The sequence below is a fragment of the Castanea sativa genome, chromosome 4 (assembly GCF_040712315.1).
Source record: "Castanea sativa cultivar Marrone di Chiusa Pesio chromosome 4, ASM4071231v1".
Taxonomy (NCBI): domain Eukaryota; kingdom Viridiplantae; phylum Streptophyta; class Magnoliopsida; order Fagales; family Fagaceae; genus Castanea; species Castanea sativa.
In genome coordinates, this window is record NC_134016.1 from 3,070,968 (window position 1) to 3,094,999 (window position 24,032).

The 24,032-nt window shown below is 41.8% G+C and overlaps 1 long non-coding RNA gene across 7 annotated transcripts; it reads right to left on the reverse strand.

Annotated features, from left to right (window-relative positions):
• Positions 1-5,482: 5,482 nt before the first annotated feature.
• Positions 5,483-23,221, reverse strand: LOC142630648 (uncharacterized). 7 transcript variants are annotated; one of them, XR_012843379.1, is made up of 5 exons: positions 22,645-23,221; positions 21,423-21,495; positions 19,735-19,830; positions 6,497-7,821; positions 5,483-5,878 (listed from the first exon to the last, which is right to left on the reverse strand). It is a non-coding gene; the product is annotated as an uncharacterized LOC142630648 (long non-coding RNA). The 7 variants fall into 7 exon arrangements; XR_012843375.1 differs by having other exon boundaries at positions 19,735-19,838; XR_012843377.1 differs by lacking the exon at positions 6,497-7,821 and having other exon boundaries at positions 5,483-5,867; positions 19,735-19,838; positions 22,645-23,216.
• Positions 23,222-24,032: the final 811 nt, after the last annotated feature.

Genomic DNA, 24,032 nt, shown 5'->3' on the forward strand with positions numbered 1-24,032 from the left:
AAAGAGAAGCCCTAAGCTAAGTCCTAAGCTGTTGGAGGAGGATCTTGCTGAGAGGTACTAGTGCCCTCGGTCTTTCTCAACTCCAGCTCAAAAGGAGTCATAACCTGCTTTCCTTTATCCGCTGTCTTTGTTGGAAGGACGTTGGGTTCCACTATCTGGTTCGAGTCCTTCTCTGCATCTACTCCTCCTTCCTTTTCTTTATTGGAACCAAAAGGTTCGTAGGATCGAGAATCTGCCGTGGGACCATCGGAGGTAGAACAGGAAGAGTTGTCTCGGGGGTAGGAGTAGCGAAGGGCTTCTTCAATCTCCTGTATTTCTAGGGGAAGCCAAACGTTCTCGGACTTCCTCAAATCCGAAGACCGGGGAACTCCTGCTACGTTTAAAGCTTCCCCCATACTTTTTGACGCATTCGCGGCATAAAGCCACGAATTCCTCTCGTCATTGTTCCTCGGTGGTCGCTACCCCTTCGTCAAAACTTGCACAGCAGCGGCTGAAGAGAGAGTTGGAAGGAGCCGGCTTCTTCCTTCATCGAGCCGCTGTTTCTTCGCATCCGAGCACTCCCTTTGAGCTTGGGAGAGCTCTTCATTTCTTTCCTTAAGGAGTTTGCGCTGTCCTTCTATCTCGGGTCTCCATGGTCTTCAAGTTTGACTCGACCCCATTCTTCTCTCTCCTCGGCTCTGCTACCTCCAAGGTCGGCTTCTCGTTCTCGGCAAGGGCCGTACCTAAGGTCTTCTCGATCTCCACCCTAACTTCGAGCTCGGCCACGGCTACTTTCCGAGCGTCTTCAATAAACTTTTCAGCTACAAAGACCTCCCGAATAGCACGTAAAAAAGCATGATGGAGTTAGGAATAACAAAAACCAATTTAATTATAAATATTGTTGAAGGGAGAAACACTTACCGGCGCTAAGTCTCTTTTTAGAGAGAGGAATAGTTGTGGTTGGCCCATCTTTTCCAAGGTCTCCATGTCCTTGGGCAGCAGAAGAGGGCGTTCTAGGGCCTCGGCCAGGTGGTGGGCGTGGCCTTGTTGAACTGCCCTTATACTGGACTCGGGGAGATAGGAGCGCCGTCCGGCATTAGATCGGGGGACCAGGTGGCCGGTGCTCGGTGCACTACAGCCTCATCCCTGATTTCCCCGAGTTCAACTGAACGGGATCTACCCTTGCCCTTATCCAGCTTCTGCTGATGGGCCGGGGGGAGTTGTTGGCGTGGCTTCTTGGGCTCTTTATTAGTCGTCCCCTCATCATCCCCCTTCCTCTTCTTCTTGGGATCCTCGGCTAGCAGTTTGGGCTCGAGGAGGAGGAGGAGGAGGTAAAGCGGGAGAACTTGGGACGTCACCTTTTTCTTCTTCTCTCGCAACTTTGGCAGCCCTATTAGTGAGAAGACCCTCCATTCGTCCCATGTCTTCTACGTATTCGTCCTCGGGAAGGGCAACTACAAACCCTGCAATTCCAGAGGCCTCGGTGGCTTCTTCTTCCTCGTCGGAAAGCACTACAAACTGGTTCCCGCGAGGTGTCTCGGTGTCTTCGAGATGGAATTGATCTATCTCGTCGTCAAGGGTGTGTGAAGAAGACACACTCGCTCTTCTGGAATGACAATGTTTGTGCATGCACGGCAAGGGGGACCGTGCTATCGCCCGGTTGTACGAACGGTGTTAGGAGCGTCCGGGATGTCACGGTCGTCCAAAAAATGGCGCCGAGCTACGTTGATCCTCTTCCGTCTTCGGTCGCCTGCAATAATGGCGTCCTCTATCTCTTGGAAGTCTTTGGAAAGGGGAGTGTATCCGAGAATGAGGTGAGCCGCCCGGAGTTGTAAGTCTTCGCTAACGAACACCTCGGAGCGAAGTACCCGGTTTAAATCGGCAACGTTACAGTGACTCAGGCGAGGACGCACGTGCTGCTTATCTGCAAAAAAAAACGACAAAACAAACAACCCGGGTAGGATTCACACAAAAATTTAACAAGACTAAGTAAAAACAAAAACGCATTTTTGTGTGTGTGTTAGGAGAAGTTGTGCTGTGGGGAGATTAATCCTACGGCGTCGCACCTGGATCCCCCCACCGAACCGGCAAGTGAAAGCCATCGTGCCAGTTCCCGGACACGATCAAGTAGTCGTCCTTCATGCCTTTGTTTGATTTGGGCAGACAGGAGATTAGCCTAACGGTGCTAGACCGAGATTTCATATAATAACCTACTTTAGAAAGTTTGTGGGACTCATATAGGAACACGACATCGTGCCATGTGAGGTTTAAACCCATCTGCTCGTTTAGAGCATCTACACTACCTAGAACTCTAAAAACGTTTGGAAGGCATTGGTCGGGACACAACCTGTGGTTGCGAAGGTACTCCCTCATTACGGGTTTCATTGGAAGGGTCATCCCACCCTCTATGAAGGCTATCATAGGGATGATAACCTCTCCCTCTTTCCTAGAACCGGCCACGGCTGTTGCCGGGCAGTATTCTAACCCTACGTCGCTGGGAATATGGTATTTGGCTCTAAAGCCTTCCATCCCAGCGGCGGTATCAACTAGACACTTGAATTTTCCCATTACAGAGAGACGATAGACTAAACTTTAAAAGGGAGAGTGTTTGTATTGGAAGCCGAGGACAAATATTGAGGAGAAAAGGTTTAGAATAGGAGCAAGAACTTACAAGGTTCAAGATGTGCAAATTTCCACGGTTTTCTAAGAGTAGGGTATGATGGCTGATGTCTTGATGGGATTACCCCCTGAGGAATTAAATGAAGGTGCGGGTTCCCGAAGCGTCACGACGTGCGAAAAGGCGGCCTCGAAATTATGTCTGTCCCGCCTAAAATTTCGTGGAGTAATGAGAACCGTTGGATGCCCATCTCACCGTTGAACGTGGGAGATAAAGAGTAACTTACAGTAATAAATGCGCGCGTTTTCGAAAATAAAACCGCCAAGTGTCATCTTCTGGGACGCAAAACGACTTCCACACGTGCCATCACTTATAAAGTGTGTAGAACAGGTTCTCGTCGGATCAAAACCCTATTTTTCTCCTCGGACGTGGAAAATTAGAGTTTTGAGGGGCTATTGTGGGGGGTAAAAAGATCCTGATGGGAACATGGGCCTTTTGGGCCGTGTTAAGGAGGGCCGACCTCGACCCCGGGTTTGGAAATTGTTAATACTATGGGTCGGCCCATGCGCCGAGGGTCCGAGGACCCAGCCGAGGGTGAACTTACCCTCGGACCGACACCGCAGAACCCGGACTTCATGGTACAGTTAGGGAATGACACGATCAAGACCAATGGTTAAAAGGGGTGAACCCTTGAATGCCCCGTAAGCACCGTTGTTGAAGAAATGTCAAAGACAAAGGCTGCTAACTCCACATTAAAGACCCTGCACCTACCACCCTGGCCGCATTAATGGGGAGGTGACACTTAAACAGTGGAAGGGAAACTTCTAGTTACTGTTCAAAGGTACTAAGAAAAGAAATATCTATACTAAGGGAGGAGTTGGGGGCAACACGTGGATAAAGTATTAAGAAGAATAGTATTTAAGAAAAGACCTAGAACAGAAATGAGGACAAAAAAAAACTTTTTGTAACCTAAAAAGAAAAAAGACAAAGAGAGAGATAATATAAGAATGTACTCGGCTTACGTCCGAGGAGACCTATTTACATTACTCTTTGCTGTTTCCTAATACTGGCAATCTTTAGTTTGTCATTTAATCTTCACTCACTTCTAACCTGGGTTTCAAGCCCACTCTCTACAAGTTTTCATTGTTTAAGGCTCATTGGGCCTGAGCCCATAACTGTTCTTGGGTCCAGGTGCAATTGTGCACTTACAGTACCAATCAAATACTATGCCGTAACCACAATTCGTCTAACACGGTTGAATTAGACGGTTGAAGAAATCAAACGTTTTGTATAGATTAATTAGCCCGTATAGTTTATGAATATGTTAGTACTCGAATATTTTCAATTACTGTGATGAACGTTCGTGTGTATACTAAAATGATCCTGTATTTTTAAAAATATAAAATATTTTTAAATAACACATTTACGCTAATAAAAAAAATTATATTAAGTTTTTTTTTTAAAAGAAGATAAAGTGCAGTGTTGAATCTGTTGATTGAGCAATGGCAAAAGTGGTCAAAAGTTACAATAATGCAAGGCTGAAAATTATTCCAGCGTGAGGGTGAAGTCGGGTTAGAATTTTTATTTATTTTGTCTGTCTTCTAGCTTTAGATCAATCCATGAGTTTTTCTCTCTTAAACATATAAATTAATCGATGTAAATTGGACTAAAGATCAAAATATTATTATTCCAAGTAGTGGCATCTAAAAGGAGTCTGCCAGAGAAGCAATATCTTGGAAGATGAGATGACAATATATAAAGCAGAAAGTGCTCCATGCACAATGTAAGTGCGAGTCTACTGAATTAGGTTACAGTTTTGTATTCTTCACTTGAGACATTGAGGGGTCTAAGTCTAAGGCAACTTCTTCAAATAAAGTTGAAGATTTATTTAAATTTTGGTTTTTTTATTATTTAAAATCTATTTTTTAATATAAAATAACAAATTCATTGTATTACTCAATGACTATAGAACTAAAATAAAAAATATTTCTTGAGTGAAGCAAACAAATACTAAAAAATTATGATTAAAAATTTGAATAAAATTCTACATTTGAATTTCTAAATAAAATTTGAGTATAAATTTATTTACTAGTGAGAAATTAATGAGTTTTTTTAGTATTTGTGTGTGGAAGATTAAATGAGTTCTTTCACTCTAAAACTAAGAAAAACAAATTGTCACGTCCAATGAAAAAAGTTTTCCTTTAACTAGTTTTTTTTTTTTAAACTATCTTTTATTTATTAGTGAATTATAAGACTTAATTAATACTTCTAGTAGTACAAAGATGTCACTATTAGTAAAAATTTAGAGACCTTTTTTCTTTGGGGCCTTACAAGGTTGCCTATTTGCCTCACTAATTGAGCCTAGTTTTGTGATGCATTATTTTCTGCATGGTAGAAATCCCATTAACATGCATTTTATTTTATTTTTACATAAATATATTTTTTCAAAATTAGAATCGTACTTTGACTTAGATTTTTAATATCTGTATATATCACACATAATATCTTGTATTATATGATACATGAATAGTCAACAACTTATAAAGGTTTTAAATATATAAGTATTTTTCTTACAAATTTGGGATTAATTCAATTAATGATTTCTTCTGCAATCACTTATGCAATATAATTAAATATATCTGACTAAATATGTATTTACAATATTTACAATCAAATTGGTCACACTAGAAAGTTTGGTTTTAGTTTTAGTCTCATGAATCCTATAGATAAAATCTGATAATAACAAAAGGATATAGATGGAACAATTAATCAAACGAAACAATTAAAGAGAAAGAAGGCAAACATAATGATCCCCACCCAAAAATATATACTGTATTAGTATGAAGTATGAACTGTCTAATTCATAAGCATGTAATTACATTATTTTGCTTTGGGCAGAACAAAATAAAGAAAAATAAAGTAATTACATGCTTATGGATTAGACTATACATACTAATACAGTCAATACAATTCTTGTATCTAACGATACATGATCATCCCAACTACAAAACAATACAAAACTAACAACCATGCACAAAAAGATATCTCAACTAAAATAGATGATATATCACAAAATAATACAACTTGCAACTATTTAGATCAAATAATTTAAACAAATTACATAAAAAAATTAGATGATCTAAAATATTTGTATCCAGGAGGAGTCTGCCAAAGGAGCAATTTCTTGGAAGATGGCAAGAGATAGTGCAGAAAGTGCTAGATGCGCATTGTACTTTATCAGCGAAATTGGTGGAAGAGAATTGCATGCCAACTATGATGTACCTAAAAAGAAGCTAGCGTAAAAGGCATTGATTGACCTAAACACAAATGTGATCAATATTTGTAATAATTGAGGTTAAAGTTATTGAAGCCTGAATGTGAACCTGAGAACAAAGGACCTGCTCTGCATATTTTAAATGACCCGCCTTGTCTAAAGTTGAGCTTTTTGTAAATAGATTGATAATTATTGTGATTGTTTCTAATTAATATTATTATGAGCTTTGTTTAACCAAAAAAAAAAAAAGGACATGATTGGATCGACAGATTCAGATCAAGACTGGGTTCGGATCAACGAATCTGGACCCACAATCATGGACTAGACATAAGTTATACTCTCTGCTACTTCCAAGAAGAAGCTCTAAACAACTTTTTCAGTGGAAAAAAGTTTCTTTCCAATGGGCCATAGCCTAATTGTATTCCACCTTCACATGTGGTGTAAGGTCATGGTTTCATACATCTATCAACTATTCCTTTCCCATTTCCCGATGTGAAATGTTTCACATGACACTTGTATATTATGTGATCATATATATTTTAAAAATACGTAAAATAAAAAAAAATTGTTATGTTAAAATAAAATTAAAAAAAAAAAAAAAAAAAAAGGCTTATGTGAATGTCTACCTTCTCACCCATGAAAAGCTCCACTTTTAACTGAAGCAGACAAAACACCAAAGCCTCCCAGATCTCCTTCCATTGACAATTCCCAACCTCTTTCACTTGTACTATTTTCCATTTCGTTGAAATCTCAAATTCCAAAATTGTAATTTCGTATTACCAAAGATCATCAAGTGCATTAGTTCTCAAAGACGAAATTCAAGTTTTCACATTCTCAAGTAAGACTCTGTTCTGGAAATTATATATTCTTCTTTTTATTTATGTTTTCATCAATATTATTATGACTATTACTATCAATTTTTATGCTTTATAACTCAAACCTAAACCTAATACCTCCACCTTGTACAGAAAGAAAGATTTTTTTTCCCCTTTGTATAGGAACAAAATTGTTGTTCTCAAAGCTGTAATCTAAGAACTAAATCATCTTTCCAACAGATCATTTTTTGCTAATTCCCCTACAATTGTTGTGGCAATGAAAGTCTAAATGCTCACTTGATCATCTTAATATAATTAATAATAAACAAAGTTTTACCCCAAACTTAGTTGCAGCCTAAACTTACAACTTTGATTTAAAGAATTAACACGAGTAGATGACTATATATTTTAAAAATCTAAAAGTTAGATGACATGCTTTTTACATGGTAAAATTTCGTGTCAATTAAATTTTATTTACTATTTCATATATAAACTTATTTTTTTATTTATAATTTGACATTATAAAAAATTAAAAATTAAATATTTAATTAATGACAATAATATTAATTTTTTATATTCTAAAAATTTTACAAATATAGAAGGTATAATGTAATTTAACGGTGAATTTGTCAAAATTTATATCCAACTATAAAATGTTGAGTATTGTTGTAACCTTACGCTACGTTCAAACTCCTTGCCATCATCAAAATAAATAAAATAAAATAAAATCTTTGCCAATCTTTGTCCACTGGTAATTAGATACTTCTAATATTTACACACTGTGGGGAGTAAAAGGACCCAAGTGGGCATATGGGCCTTTGGATTGTAGCATGAGGGCCGACCTGCTCTAGAGTTAAGAGTTTGTTAACTCTGCGAATTGGCCCATACGCCGAGGGTCTGAGCATACAGCCGAGGGCGAGCTTCTCCTCGGACAGATCCAAGAGAACTCAAAGCTTCATTATGAAGGTCAAGGCACAGCTCTGGAAAGACTAATGGTTAAAGGGAGAAACCCTGAATCTTCGAGGTACATCGGTGTTAGAAAAATACTAAAAAAAAAGGCTGCCACCACCACATTAAAAACTCTGCACCTACCTCCCTGGCCGCATTAATGGGGAAGTGACCCCTGAACAGTAGAACTGAAACTTCTGGTCACTATTCAAAGGTACTAAGAAAAGAAATATCTAGGGGGAGGGGGTTGGAGCAACACGTGGATAAAGCATCAGAAAAATAAGTATTTAAGGGGGATGAACGCCAGAGAAAGAAGGGGGTCAGTAACAAAGAAAGAAATTAAGAATTGTAACTTCTACGAGAGAAAGAGAAATAATACAGAAGTAGTCCTCGGCTTACGTCCGAGGAGGTTTATTTGCAATTATCATTTGTTATTTACAAGTGTTTGTAACACTTAGCTTGTTATCAAGTTCTCATTACCTCTAACCTAGATTTCAAGCTCACACTCTACAAATTTATTGTTTAAGGCTCATTGGGCCTGAGCCCGTAATTGTCTTTGGGTCCAGGTGTAATTGTGCACTTACAATTGGCGCCGTCTGTGGGAAATCTAGTTTAGAGGGAGCAGGGATACTATGGCAGGCTTGGGTTCTCACCATGCAGAGTCACAGGGATCACAACCGGAGGATCTTTTCGAGCGTCTTGAGCGTCGAAGGGATCGTGAGGGAAGTGTCCATACAGAATACCCCGGGGCTAGCCATACTCATGGGGGGTAGCAACACCCATGAGGATGGTGCTAAAGCCATGCAGAAGGAGATTAATCGTTTGAAAAGAAAGCTGCGTCGCGCCAGACGTAAGTCTTCACCGTCCTCATCTAATCCTTCCTCAGAGGAGGTCTGGGGAGGTAGATACAGCTTAAGGTCATGCTCACCCCCCAGTGCAATGTCCTCTGGTGAGGAGGACGACCAGCCAGCTCCCAGACGCAAGAAGCTTCCTTCTAGGGGCTTAGGGAACGATGCTATGAGTCGGGCGTTGCACCAACTCTCCAAATCTCCGTTTTCACGGAGGATTGAGAAAGGGAGGCTTCCTAGGAGGTTTACTCAGCCCACCTTTACCATCTACAATGGCCGGACTGATCCGGTGGAGCACGTGAGTCACTTTAACCAGAGGATGGCGGTGCACTCTCATAACGAGACCCTGATGTGTAAAGTTTTCCCCTCTAGCTTGGGACCTGTTGCTATGAGGTGGTTCAACGGCCTTAAATCGGGGTCTATAGGTTCGTTTGGGGAGCTCACTAGAGCATTCCCTTCGCGGTTCATTACGTGTAGCAGGGTACCTCGGCCATTGGACTCGCTGCTATCCATGACCATAAGGGAAGGGGAGATGTTGAAAGCATATTCCGACCGGTACTAGGAAATGTTTAATGAAATAGATGGTGACTTCGATGAGGTGGCGCTCAATACCTTTAAGGTAGGTCTTCCTACTGATCACGACTTGAGAAAGTCTTTGACTAAGAAGCCCGTCCGCAGCGTACGTTGCCTCATGGACCGTATTGACGAGTACAAAAGAGTGGAGGAAGACCAGCAGCAAGGAAAAGGTAAGGAGAAGGTTATCCCACAAGAGAGAAGGGATTTCAGGTCGGATAAATATCACAACAACAAGCCGAGAAGAGATTATGTCGGTCAATTCGGCTCGGCAGCAACTCAGGCCGTGAACACTGTGTTCCGAGAACCAGTGCACCAATTATTGGAGAAAGTTCGTAAGGAGCCCTTCTTCAGGTGGCCTAGTAAGATGGCAGGAGACCCTGCGAAGAGGAATCAGAACCTCTTTTGTCAGTACCATCAGGACGTGGGCCACACTACCGAGAACTGTCGGACCCTTTGGAACCACTTGGAGCAACTGGTCAGTGAAGGAAAACTAAAGCAGCACTTGTGTCAACCTGGTGGACAGGGCAGCCAATCTGGCTCGAACAATCAGAAGAATAATCCATCTCGGCCGGCATTGGGAACAATTAACGTTATTTTCGCTGCACCTGGCAGGACTAGCTCAGGTCCCACTAGGGTGATGGCGGTTTCCCATTCTCAGGCCGAGGAGGCAGGCTGCAGGCCGAAGAGGTTGAAGGTGACTTTACCTGTCTTGGGATTTTCAGAGGAGGATAAGGTTGGTACTATCCAACCCCATGACGATGCTCTTGTAGTTACTCTTAGGATAGGGAGTTATGATGTGAAGAGAGTGATGATTGATCAGGGCAGCGGTGCAGATATCATGTACCCTGATTTATTTAAGGGGCTAAGGCTGAAGTTGGAAGATCTTACTCCTTATGACTCGCCACTCATATGCTTCGAAGGAAGGGCCGTTGTGCCAAAGGGACAGATTCGTTCGCCCGTCCAATCCGGCTCAGAAACGGTTGAGGTGGATTTCATTGTGGTCGACGCGTACTCCCCATATACAGCCATCCTCGCCAGGCCATGGCTGCACGCTCTGGGAGCTATCTCCTCTACCTTGCATGTTAAGGTTAAGTTCCCCTCGGGGGAGTATGTTGAGGAAATCCTCGGCAGCCAATCGGTGGCCAGGCAATGCATATCGGCTGCAGTGCTTCATCAGACAGAAGCCGAGTCATCAGCTTTGCCCATCCAAGAGTCATAGCAATTAATAGCTCCGGATGCACCTGGAACAGTGACAGGAGAGGAGGCTATTTGTGAGGAGTTAGAGAAGTTTTTGATAGCGGATGACCCAGAGAGGTTCTTCCAAGTTGGCATACGTTTGCCACACCAGGAGAAGATGGAGTTATTGAAATTTCTGAAGGACAATATTGATGTTTTTGCGTGGGACCCTTATGAGGCTCCAGGCGTAGATCCGAGCTTCATTTGTCATCGTTTAAACGTCAACCCTGCCATTGTTCCGAGAAGGCAGCCCCCTCGGCGTTCTTCCAAAGAACATTCCGAGGCTGTGAAGGAAGAGGTGCTCAAACTCAAGAGGGCTGGGGCTATTAAAGAAGTTTTCTACCCGGAATGGTTGGCGCATATGGTTGTGGTTAAAAAGAAGAATGGAACGTGGAGAGTATGTGTGGACTTCACAGATTTGAACAAGGCCTGCCCTAAGGATTCGTTCCCAATGCTGCGTATTGATCAACTGGTGGATGCCACTGTCGGACATCCTCGAATGAGTTTTTTGGATGCCTTCTAGGGTTACCATCAGATTCCATTAGCATTGGAGGATCAGGAGAAGACCGCTTTCATTACTCCAACAGGGAACTACCACTATAAGGTTATGCCATTTGGATTGAAGAATGCTGGGGCTACCTACCAAAGAATGATGACCAGAATGTTTGAACAACAACTAGGGAAGACCATTAAGGTGTATGTAGATGATGTGGTGGTGAAGAGCAAAACAATACCTTCACACGTCAAAGATCTAGCCGACACCTTCCAGGTGCTAAGAAAGTACAAGTTGCGCCTTAACGCCTCAAAGTGCTCCTTTGGCGTGGGATCTGGAAAGTTCCTGGGGTGTATGATTACTCACAGAGGCATAGAGGTGAACCCAGCGCAGGTCAAGGCTATTCAGGATTTGCAGCCGCCTCGGAACCCAAAAGAAATCCAGAAATTGACCGGAATGATTGCTGCATTGAATAGGTTTATCTTTCGGTCAGTTGACCGATGCCGTCCTTTCTTCCAATTGTTGAATAAGTGGAAAGGGTTTCAATGGACCGAGGACTGCGTGTTAGCTTTTAAACAGCTTAAGCAATATCTTTCTCGGCCACCCATTTTGTCTCGCCCCGAGGCGGACGAGGTTTTGTTTGCTTATCTGGCAGTGGCCATCCACGTGGTCAGCCTGGTCCTTATAAGGAATGAAAGTGAGGTGCAAAGACCGGTCTACTACGTTAGTAAGTCTTTAAGTGAGGCCGAGATGCGCTATCTACTCTTGGAGAAAGCACTTCTGGCCATAGTTCATGCCACGCGCAAGCTTCCTCATTATTTCCAGTCTCACACTGTGGTGGTTCTGACCTAATTGCCTCTCAAGGCGGTGTTACGCAGCACCGATTACTCTGGTAGGGTGGCAAAGTGGGGAACCATTTTAGGAGCTTTTGACGTTAAATACAGGCCTCGCACCTCGGTGAAGGGGCAGGTCCTCGCTGACTTGGTGGCAGAGTTTACCGAACCATTGCTAGAAGAAACTCTGAAAGAGGCGCGCATGGATGAAAAATCAGTTGGTGTGATCACAGCCGCAGTACCTCCGACTTGGAAAGTGTATGTCGATGGGGCAGCTAATCAGAGAGGGTCTGGTGTTGGACTTGTCCTAATGTCTCCTGAGGGGATTGTCTTCGAAAAATCTTTGAGATTGGCGTTCTTGGCTACTAATAATGAGGCCGAGTATGAAGCAGTCTTGGTGGGCATGAAGATGGTACGTAGGATGGGTGGAAAGGAAATCCATGTGTTCTCGGAATCTCAGTTAGTGGTCGGCCAAGTCATGGGGACCATGGAGGCTAGAGACCCCAGAATGCAGGAATATTTGGCCCAGGTCAAGCGTCAGCAAGCTGAATTTGACTCCTTCGTCTTAGCTCACATTTTTAGGAGTGGAAACATCCATGTAGATTCTTTGGCTACGTTAGCGACGTCCTCGGCTCAGGGTTTGCCCAGGATTATCCTCGTGGAGGATTTGCTAGAGCCAACTTTTACCATTGTTAGCGCAGTTCGCATTCACCTGATAAGGCCTGGACCTAGTTGCATTGACCCGGTTATATCTTTTCTTAAGAATGACATCCTTCCTCAGGACAAATCTGAAGCAGATAAGATACATCGAAAGGCGCCACGTTTCTGGTTGTCCGAGGACCAGAAACTGTATAAACGGTCCTTCTCAGGACCATACTTGTTGTGTGTGCATCCTGAATCAACAGAGGCACTTCTGGAAGAACTGCATGAAGGGATTTGTGGGAGCCACACCAGGGGAAGGTCCTTAGCCCACAGAGCTCTGACTCAGGGTTATTGGTGGCCCAATATGCAGAGGGAGGCTCAAGACTATGCTCGAAAGTGTGATCAATGCTAGAGGTTCGCCCCTAATATTCATCAACCTGGAGGGGCTTTCAACCCTCTCTCCAGTCCTTGGCCTTTTGCACAATGGAGATTGGACATAGTGGAGCCATTTCCAAGGGCTGCAGGAAACAAAAGATGGCTTCTCGTGGAAACAGACTATTTCACTAAATGGGTTGAGGCCAAGCCCTTAGCAAATATCAGAGATGATTCCAAGAAGTTTGTCTGAAAAAACATCGTCACTAGATTCGGTATACCACACACACTTATCTCAGACAATGGCGTTCAATTCGACAGCAAGGCTTTTAGGAAATATTGTGGTGATATGGGCATCATAAATAGATACTCCACCCCAGCTTATCCTTAGGGAAATGGGCAAGCCGAGGCCGTTAACAAGGTCATAGTCAGTGGGCTGAAGAAAAGGTTGGACGATGCGAAGGGCAGATGGGTAGAAGAACTCCCACATGTCCTGTGGACGTATCGGACTACACCGCGCAGGTCCACGGGAGAAACACCATTCTCTATGACTTATGGAGCCGAGGCGGTGATACCTCTGGAATCTGGCTTTCCCACCCTGAAGACGAGTTCTTTTAGCCCGAAGAATAACGATGGACTCCTGGAGAAAGGTCTTGACTTACTTGAGGAACGACGCGAGGCAGCTATGGTCCAAATGGCTTACTATCAACAGAAGCTTAAATGGGGATATGATGCCCACATAAAGCTAAGGCCACTCGCACCTGGGGATCTTGTACTAAGAAAAGTTGTGGGCACTTCTAAGAACCCAGGTTGAGGTAAGCTAGGACCAAACTGGGAAGGCCCCTATCGCATTGTTTCCGTAGCGGGCATAGGGTCATATCGGCTAGCCGACCTAGATGAAAGAATTGTACCACGCCCATGGAATGTGAATAACCTTCGAAGGTATTATTATTAATAAAATGTGCTTTTGTTAGTTAGTAGTTCAAATTATAAATACTTCAGGGGCTTGCAGTTACTATTATTAAGTGTCGAACAGAAACTTGGTTAAGTGTAGTCCTCAGAGCACAAACCTTGTGAAAATTGATATCTTGTCATTTGTTAAACAGAACCTTAGTTATGCCGGGTCCTCGGACCTCCTACTTTGGGAAAATTAACATTTGAAGTTACTATTATTAAGTGTCAAACAGAAACTTGGTTAAGTGTAGTCCTCGGACCACAAACCTTGTGGAAATTGATATCTTGTCATTTGTTAAACAGAACCTTAGTTATGCTGGGTCCTCGGATCTCCTACTTTGAGAAAATTAACATTTGAAGTTACTATTATTAAGTGTCAAACAAAAACTTGGTTAAGTGTAGTTCTCGGACAGCAAACCTTGTGAAAATTGATATCTTGTCATTTGTTAAACAGAACCTTAGTTATGCCGGGTCCTCGGACCTCCTACTTTGGGAAAATTAACATTTGAAGTTACTATTATTAAGTGTCAAACAGAAACTTGGTTAAGTGTAGTCCTCGGACCACAAACCTTGTGGAAATTGATATCTTGTCATTTGTTAAACAAAACCTTAGTTATGCCGGGTCCTCGGACCTCCTACTTTGGGAAAATTAACATTTGAAGTTACTATTATTAAGTGTCAGACAGAAACTTGGTTAAGTATGGTCCTCGGACCACAAACCTTATGGAAATTGATATCTTGTCATTTGTTAAACAGAACCTTAGTTATGTCGGGTCCTCGGACCTCCTACTTTGGAAAAATTAACATTTGAAGTTACTATTCTTAAGTGTCAAACAGAAATTTGTTTAAGTATGGTCCTTGGATCACAAACCTTGTGGAAATTGATATCTTAGTTACTGTTCTTATTCTTATCACATGCTTTGTGGAAATCACTATTTTTCTATTCGTTAACTTAGATTTTAAGTTCTATATCATTAAGTGTTAAATAAATTTTTGCAAGGAATAACCCTCAGACCTGACATCCTGCTCAGAGTAATACTTCACATTACAAAGGTTCAACCATCATATGGGTCTTTTAACTAAGGCATTGATTAATGACCAAACTAAGTTATACAACTGTTTTGAAGTTATAGTTGTTTGATTGGTGGAGTTAGACTTACTTATTCTGTTTTCCCTTTAACTATTTATTAGTGAAAACTTTCATGGCAAGCACAAAAAGAATAAGGTAAAACAAAGACAACATGAACGAAAGTTGAATAAAAATGTTCTTCATTAATTATATACAAAAAAGGGGAGTACCGAAAGTTCCTATACTAGGCCCTAAACTAGGGAGGGGGTCTTGGAGGGAGCTGCTGCCAGCCTCAGTGCTCTTCAGTTCCAGCTCAAAGGTGGACAAGGCTTGTTTCCCTTTGTCTGTTGAAGGAATGAGGGGCTCCACGTTTTGAATTTGCTCCTTCTCGGCACCACCACACTCATCCTTCTCTTTATGGGAACCTTCAGGTTCTGTAGGATCAGGAACAAGTTCTTGCACCACAGGAAGAAGGGCAGAAGAGGCAGCAACAGGAGGGTCTTCAATTTCCTGTATGTCTAGGGGAAGCCAAATATTCTCGGGCTTCCTCAGCTCGGAAGCTTGAGGAACCCCTGCTGCATTCATGGCCTCTCCCCAGACCTGCTGACAGTACTCTCGGCACAAGGCCGCAAAAGTTTCTGTCAGCTGTTCTTGCGTTCTAGTCACCCCCTCTTGATAGCTGGCCTTCTTTGCTGCCTCCAGTGCGTGCTTGTGGGCGCGAGCATCCTCCTTCGCCCGTGTAAGCTCCTTTTCCAAGTCAGAGCGTGCCTGTTGGACTTGGGCGAGCTCGTCATCCTTTTGGCGGAGAAGCTTACGCTGCCCCTCCACTTGGCTCTCCATCGCCTTCAAGCTGGCTTCAGCACCATCCCTCTCTCTTTTTAGATCGGCCAGCCTTGATGTGATCTTCCCATTCTCTGCTAGGGCCTGGCTTAGGGACCTTTCTGCCTCTTGCCTTAGCTCTTGCTCCATCCCAGCGCGCTTCTGAGAATCCTCCACGAACTTCTCGGCCGCGAAAACTTCTTGGATGGACTGCAAAAATGTCAGGAGGTTAAAGATGGTAAAGTGGTTAGAATAAATATAAAGTACGAGTGCGAGGTGGAACTTACCAGAGCTAAACCCCTTTTTAATGAAAGGAACAGCTGAGGCTGACCCATCTTCTCCAAGGTTTCCATGTCCTTGGGCAGCAGAAGAGGACGCTCCAACACTTCGGCCAGATGGTGGGCATGGCCTTGTTGGACTGCCCTAATGCTGGAGTGGCAGGGAATTGGTGCGCCGTCCAGTCTCAAGTCAGGAGACCAGGTAGCTGGTGCTCGGCGCACCTCGGCCACGTCTCTGATCTCCCCACTTTCAACTGAGCGGGCGCGCCCTTTGCCCTTGTTCAGCTCTCTGGGCCGGCAGGCGCGTTCTTCTTTGGCTTCTCGCCACCAGCCCCCTCGGCATCCACCTTTCTTTTCTTCTTATGATCGTCGGTGGGAGGTTTAGGCTAGGCTAGAGGAGGGGGTGGTGGCAAGGCAGAGGGAACTAGGGACCCCCTCGTTCCCTTTTTGGCCACTCTCGCGCCTCTCGCGGTCATGAGGCCCTTAAGCTCGTCCATGTCTTCCTCAATGAAGCTGTCTTCTGGACATGCTATCACTAGGCCCACGATCCCAGAGGTCTCGGCTACTTCTTCTTCCTTGTCGGAAAGAACAACGAACGGGTTTCCGCGAGGTCGTGGGGAGTCCTCAAACTGAAACTGTTCTATCTCCTCGTCCAACGTGTTCGAAGAAGACACTCGCTCCTCTAGGACAGCAATTGCCTGAGAGTGCACAGCGAGGGGGACTGCTGCTATGGGCTGTGTGTACAATACGGTGTGAGGGGCGTCAGGGATGTCGTGGTCAGCCAAAAAGTGCGACCTAGCTACGTGAATCCTTCTTTGCCTCCGGTCACCCGCAATTATTGAGTTCTCGATCTCCTAGAAGTCCGAAGAGATAGGGTTGTACCTTAGAATCAGATGAGCTGCCCTCACTTGTAAGTCTTCGCTGACGAACACCTCGGAGCGTAGCACTCGATTCAAATCGACAACGTTGCAATGGCTTAAACGTGGGCGTACGAGTTGCTTATCTGCAAAGAAAGACATCCAAATAAACAAACATGGTCAGATTCGTAGAACATGTAATAAATTAAAGTTAGATGCTCAAGTAAATGCAAATGCACATTCCTAGATGATAGAGGGAGTTATAGGGTAGGAAGTTAAATCCTAAGGTGTCGCACCTGGATCTCCCCACTCAACTGGGCAGTGGGGGCCGTCGTGCCAGTTGCCTGAGACGATGAGGTAGTCATCCTTCATGCCCTTATTAGACTTGGATAAACAGGAGATTAACCTAACTACGCTAGAACGGGATTTGATGTAATAACCTATATTTTTAAGTTTATGGCACTCGTACATGAAAACAACGTCGTGCCAGGTAAGGTTGAGACCCATCTGCTCGTTTAGAGCGTCGACACTACCTAAGACTCTAAAAACGTTGGGAGCACACTAATCGGGACACAACCGGTGGTTGCGGAGGTACTCCCTGGTTACGGGTTTCATTGGGAGGGTCATTCCACCTTCTACGAAGGCGACCATTGGGATAATGACCTCTCCGGTTTTCCTAGAACCGGCCACGGCTTCTGCCGGGCAGTATTTTAAACCTACATCACTAGGGATGTTATACTTAGCTCTAAAACCTTCCATCCCAGCGGCGGTATCAACTAGACACATAAACTTTCCCATCAGAAAGGAACGAAAGACTAAGTTCTAAAAGGGAAAACGGTTAGAAGGGGAGCCAAGGACAGGATCCGAGGAGAATGGGTTAAGGAAAAGGAATAATCACTTACAAATTTGAAGTTGTGCGAATTTCCACAGATTTGTGCAGACAAAAGGTGATTACTGATGTTTTGATGGGATTAGCCTCTGAAGAAATAAATGAAGGCGCAGGTTCCCGAAGCGTCACGACGTGCGGGAAGCGGCCTCGAAATTACATTTGTCCCGCCCAAATTTTCATGGAGTAACAAGGGCCGTAGGATGCTCATCTCACCGTTGAACGTGGGGGACAAGGCGTAACTTACGGTAATAAATGCGCGCGTTTTTGAAAATAAAACCGCCAAGTGGCATCTTCTGGAACGTGAAACGGTCTCCACACGTGCAATTATTTACAAAACGTGTGAGGTAAGTCCTCGTTGGATCAAAACCCTATTTTTCTCCTCGGATGATGAAAAGTAGAGTTTTGAGGGGCTATTGTGGGGAGTAAAAGGACCCAAGTGGACATATGGGCCTTTGGACTGTAGCATGGAGGGCCGACCTGCTCCAGAGTTAAGAATTTGTTAACTCTGCGAATTGGCCCATACGCTGAGGGTCTGAAGATACAGCCGATGGCGAGCTTCTCCTCGAACAGATCCAAGAGAACTCAAAGCTTCATTATGAAGGTCAAAGCACAACTTTGGAAAGACTAATGGTTAAAGGGGGAAACCCTGAATCTTCAAGGTACACTGGTGTTAGAAAAATACCAAAAGAAAAGGCTGCCACCACCACATTAAAGACTCTGCACCTACCTCCCTGGCCGCATTAATGGGAAAGTGACCCCTGAACAGTAGAACTGAAACTTCTGGTCACTATTCAAAGGTACTAAGAAAAGAAATATCTAGGGGGGAGGGGGTTGGAGCAACACGTGGATAAAGCATCAGAAAAAGAAGTATTTAAGGGAGATAAACGCCAGAGAAAGAGGGGGGTCGGTAACAAAGAAAGAAATTAAGAATTGTAACTTCTAAGAGAGAAAGAGAAATAATACAGAAGTAGTCATCGGCTTACGTCCGAGGAGGTTTATTTGCAATTATCATTTGTTATTTACAAGTGTTTGTAACTCTTAGCCTGTTATCAAGTTCTCATTACCTCTAACCTAGATTTTAAGCCCACACTCTACAAATTTTATTGTTTAAGGCTCATTGGGCCTGAGCCCGTAATTGTCTTTGGGTCCAGGTGTAATTGTGCACTTACACACACTTTACAATTAAGTATCATTAGAAAACGATATTTATTCACATATATATTATTACACAATTCATGATTATTACACTTTAGCCAAATGGCTCTTAATTGTAAATTCTTTGGTTCTTTAGTGTTGGGTAGTTGTCCTTCTTGTTTTGATGATGTTATTAGGAAGGAAGCTTGTTGCACTACAAAAAAAAAGGTTCTATAGCCGCGTTTTTAAAACGTGGCTATAGCTCAGAAAAATGTGGCTATAGGACGATTTGGTCTATAGCCGCGTTTTTTTAGGCCACGTTTTTAACAGTGGCCTAAAATGCGTAACTATAGGCTTGAGGGGTCTATGACCACATTTTTTTAAACGCGGCCATAGTTGTGGGTTAAAGCCGCGTTTTTGAAACGCGGCTTTAGGCTAGTTAAAACGCGGCTTCAGCCCATCACTATGGCCACGTTTTTAAAACGCGGCTATACCCCTGAATACTTCACAGCTGCTCTACACCCTTAGTTTCTCTCTTGCCTTCAGCTATACCCCTGAATACTTCACAGCAGCCTACTCTACACCCTCAGCTTCTCTCTTGCCTTCAAGAAGATCAAGAGGAACACAATTACACTAGGAACATTTTTTTCCTTTGACTTTCCTACACTTTCTCAGCAATGAAACACAAAATTGATGCCCAGAGTTCAAACAGTAGGATATAACAATCATAATAACAACAATATTTCAAAACATAGAGACTTTCTAGTTTCCACAAAGCATCTATACACTGAAATTCCAAAAATTTATTTGCCTACATCACAACAATAATGCTATTTTTGTGAAGGCAAACAGCCTCCCAATGTGTCAAACCTAGCATAACTCATCAACTTTATATGAGAGGCAACTTGAGTTCTTTTGTATCTATTATTATTTTTATAGGCAGGATTTTGGAAGACATCCACAATCACTTTGGCATCTATCTCAACAATAAGACAAGTGATATTTAAGGTAATTCCAACAAATATAAAGGTAATTCCAATCAGCACTGAAAGCCAATAATCATAGATCTGACAGTATAATAGTATCAACTATTATCCTTACCTCCAAAGTGATGACTCCACAAAAATGTCTTTCCTCTTGCTTTTTGGTGTACCCAAGCTGTAAAATAAATGAGAGTCCAAGAATGCGTATGGATAACTGCTCTCCTACACCAAGAATGATTTTTCAGCCAATCAAAAAGAAAAATATGCTCTCTATGTAGTTATATGTTCCCCAAGAATAAAACCCAGTGATATAAGGCATATCTGATTCGTGGAGAAGAGTTTTTTTCTTTTTATATATTTTTTTATAAGTAATAATGAATTTCATTAAAAGAACTCTGAAATGGTTTCCAAAAGAATTACAATCTAAGATTTACAAGATCCATGAAAACTACTAAAGAATTTACAAGTTATCCCACCAATTATAATACAACATTCAAATAAAGAATGCAAAAATCATTTTGAATTATACCAAGTTACAAACTAAAATCTGAGAAATATAAAGCACGGCTTTTATATTTGACACCTTTCTTTATAGCACATGTAGTTTCAGGTGCTTGTTTCTTCTTTTTCAAAAGGTCATAAAGTTATCCCATTCTTCCCTTGTTTCAAGTGCACTTAATTTAAATACTTCCAAAAACTAGAGAGTCCAAACCTAAAAGAGACAAGTAAAACAAATTGATGTCATCTATAAATTATACACCTTGATAATATTTTAAGTTTTACCTCAACAGCAAAACTAAATTTATTTCTGTATTACAAGACCAACTTAAAAGTAAACATCCTACAAAATAGAAACCAGTGTCATTGGACATAACAAACTACCAAGCTGATTAATTCTTTTGAAGAATAAACAACAAGTTTTTTATTGGTTTGCTGAAAGTGGGTAAAAGTACAGTTGTATCAAGAAAAAAAACAAGATTTCAAAAAGTTGTGCATAAGCAATGGAACTAAAAAGCTAATCCAGATGCAAGCTTAAGTATTTACTAAAGAAGCAGAAAATAACCAACATTTACTCAACTCTATCTCTATCAAGACAAAACCACTCTGCATAATAGAAATTTGAGTACTGAATAAGCCAAAATGGACCAAATATTCTAAATTGGACCAAAGTGGCTGAAATGGTCCGAATAGACAAAATGAACCCAATGGACCGAATTGAGTCACCAATGCAGTTAATAGAAAATTCTAATGTAGAGCCATATCTAGTCACTTGCCATTGCAACCAAAAGAGCCAATGGTGCCTCTCCAAATGGCATCTTTATTGTTTTCACCAAAGCATTAGCAGATTTTTTGGTGTGAGCTAGAAAAATTCAAAAGAACTATGAGATTTTTGTTTTCTTTTTGATAATTAATTTGTTATAAGGATTGGCTTTTGTCATCTTGTGCTAACAGTATAACTAAAATTCTTTGAATCTAGAACATTACTTCTACAATGCCCACAAGATTTTGCAAACGTTCAAAATAACAAGACAACGGCAAAGTCAAAATAAATATATAACAAGAATTAGAGAAAAAAACAATGTCCTCAGGACAATACCAACATGCAAAATAATGAAACACCGTATGGTTACTATAAGTAAGACTTACAAATAAAATATTCAACTGAATTCATTCAGAATAGTGAAATGAGTAACAAAGAGAGCCTCCTTAGATGATAATGGGGGGTTAAGCTACACTCCTAACTCTTAATGCAGTACATCAACTTTACCAAACACAAAAAGAAGTTCTGAAGAATCACAAACTTACCCATACACCTCTCTTGTGTGCTCCATGTCTTTGGGCCGTCAAGCTCTTCGTATATGGCAGGGCATAACTAATCCTATAAAACAAAAGGCCAAAGGCAAACAATCAGCAACAAAGTTTAACAATATGAAATCCAATTAAGTGAATTTCAATCCAAATTCTCAAACAGCAAAATGGACAATAAGTAAATATATCGCTTCCAATACGATTTCTCTCTAGTAAACCTCTCTAATTCTCTCCTTAAATCATTAAAAAAAAAAGCATAAATTCCTACGTCTAAAAAAAGAAGAAGCGTAAAGATAATAGTGGTTTGTTATCAAAGAGTTTGTGTTTGATTTAAATTGGGAAACCAAGTAGCATAATCCCCTAAAAAAAGAAGAGTAAACTCCTACCCCTAAAAAAAAAGCGTAAATTCTTATTACCTGAAGTTTAATGCCAACATTGACTCAGCCAAAGGAAAAAAAAAAATATATATATATATATATATATATATATATATATATGTGTGTGTGTGTGTGTGTGTGTATGTATGTATATAACATAAAGTAAAAATAAATCTCACCAAAAAAAAAAATGATACATGGCATATTTACTTGATTGCTTCAATTAAATTTCACCAAGAGACTTCTAATATTAATGAGAAACTTAAAAACAAAAATCAGGTAGCACAACAATCAGCTCCCTTCAATTGGCTGGTTGGCTCCAAGAGGTTGATAGCAGCACCTATTTGAAATTCATTGAGAAGTTTTCTCAAGCACCTGGCGTACATTCCTTTTAAACCCAAAACAGAGCCACCCATTAAAAGAGCAAGCCACCACCATTACAAACAACCAAATAAAATCATACAAAATCACAAAATCCAACAAGACTATCCCATATTTTGGTTCTCAACGCAACAAGACTATCAAACTACCCATTGAATTCCAACCACCCAATAAGCTATCTATCCACTCTTGCCACCACCAGCACTGCCAAAATCTGATTTGGACAACAAATAATTTATTTGTTGGGAAAAATAAGAGAGCATTTGAAACCATGATTTCAATTTCCTACCATGAAATGCAGGCATTTGAAAGCATTCACCTGCTATGATCGAGCACATTAATGAAGCTAACGTATTGAAGTAAATAGAGAGCATTGTCTAGATGAAGGAGACAAAAGAAAAATAAGTAAAAAATCATGTGATTTAAATAAATATATAAATAAAATAAAATACCATACCTACCTTTTCTACATATTCAACTACGGTAGAGTTAATCACCTCCTTGATTACTTGCATGGTTAGAGCATGTGGAGGCCCCTCCATAAAAACCACAAGTACATGGAGTGCTGCTCTAAACTAGTCAACCACAACAAAGGATAGTTAAATAGTCATTAAATGATTGGAAGCCACTTCTGTTGACTACTGTAACTCTTCATGGATGACCATATGCAGTTAGAAAACAAAAACAAAAACAAAAAACAAAAGAAATGAGCTTCTCTCCATGATAAAATATACACCTTTTGCAAGACCTCAAAACTCAGACTCAGTGAACTATTAAAGCAAACCCCAAAACCCTCATACAATATATGAACGGATATATATATGACCCAAATTATTTAAACTAATCTATAGTACTTATGAAGCACTTAAAAATAAGCCCATTTTAAACAGAGACATTGAAGAACTCCAATCAATGATATAATAACTCATAAATCACATGAATTAATTCAAAGTGGCCAAACCAAACATAAAACCTCCATCACGTTACAACAATATGATTCCTTAAATCTCAAATAATTGGAGTAGTAAAAAAAAAAACAAAAAATGTAAGAATCAAATAGTATACATACCAAGGTTATTGTCGAGAGTTTTGGTGAACTGGTTGAGAGTTGGGGGGACCTTGAGCCTCTGCTTGAGGATCCGCTTCTTCCTCTGAAGCTGAACAGTCTTAGGCTATTTGATGAATCAGGTCAGATCTCTCTCCGGTGACAAAGCCCCACCGATCTCAACATCTCGTCCAGATCGACGACCTTCTTCAACAACCGCCACCGCTCCGCCTCACCGCCACGCGTCAACATGTACAACGTCTCCCCTCTGTTGTCTCCTTCGATGCGATTCTCCATCGACCACGACCGCTCGATCTCTCCCAACAGATCCATCTCCGTCTCCCCACACGGCGGCACGTCTGGCACTGTCAGCAACCCTCACCACCACCACCAGATCGTGAAGCGCACCGCTCCTCAGAAAAGAACCTGTATATGCTCTCCTACCACTCACCCCGAAATTTCCATATACACCCCTCTACCTGGATATATAAAAATCATATATAATCTCTCTTATCAAAGCCAGAGGGTTGAGATCGGAGATGGAGGATGAAGGTTGAGAGATGGAGGTTTGGAGGGCGAGGGTTGAGATCGGGCTTGAGAGGTAGAGGCTGATGTGCGATTGAAGAGGCTAGGGTTGAATTTAGACAGAGAAAGGTTCGAAGGGCTTAGATCAATGCCTTAGGGGTTCTTTTTCTTTCCAATTTATAGTAGGGGCTGTAGCCCCGTTTTTTCAAACGCAGCTTCAGGGATGCTTTAGGCCACGTTTACAAAAACGCAGCTTCAGGCTGACTATGGCCGCTTTTT